Source organism: Pteropus alecto, unplaced genomic scaffold, assembly GCF_000325575.1.
Source record: "Pteropus alecto unplaced genomic scaffold, ASM32557v1 scaffold14, whole genome shotgun sequence".
NCBI lineage: Eukaryota > Metazoa > Chordata > Mammalia > Chiroptera > Pteropodidae > Pteropus > Pteropus alecto.
In genome coordinates this window covers 18,957,444-18,958,096 of record NW_006436810.1, presented here as the reverse complement: position 1 = coordinate 18,958,096, position 653 = coordinate 18,957,444, and positions in this window count along the sequence as shown.

Genomic DNA, 653 nt, shown 5'->3' with positions numbered 1-653 from the left:
TTGGCGCGCGCCACCCCCGCGCGACCCCGTCCCCTCCTCCCAGCTCGGCCAGAAAGAGAAAATGGCGCTCGATTTGCCTCCGGAAGTGACGTGCGCCCTTATTTGCATGCCGGTGCAGCCAGCCAATGGGAGAAGAGTATGCGTGGGACCCCTGGGCCTTGCTCCAGAGACCACTTGGGGCCCCTGCCTAAAGCTGGACTGGAGGCTCTGGAGTGGGAGTGAGGGGGCCCCTACTGGAGCCCCTTCCCTTGACAGCCCCCCACCCCCGGCACAGTGGGTTGACCTGCCAGCCCCTCAACAGCATCTGTGCACTCTCGTGAGAGTTTGAGTGGGTGATGACGTCATTAAAGGGGGTGGGGGCAGTGGTGGCCTCAACCACATGACCAATCACGTGGTAGCATCAGGGCTTCGACTTCATTTGCATGGAATGGGGTGGAGCTACTGGCTGCTGCAGGAATGAGTGGCCCCGCCCACAACTCAGGGCCAATAGGAAAGTAGTTATGAGGAGAATCCTGTCCTGCCATTGGAGAACAGTACTTGGGCTATCAGAACTTTGAGAAGTGTGCCCTTGATTGACACATCTTAGTGGGCGGACTGGATGGGGTCTCCTGACTTAATTATTTTCTAGGAAAATTAATGTCACACCTCTTCTT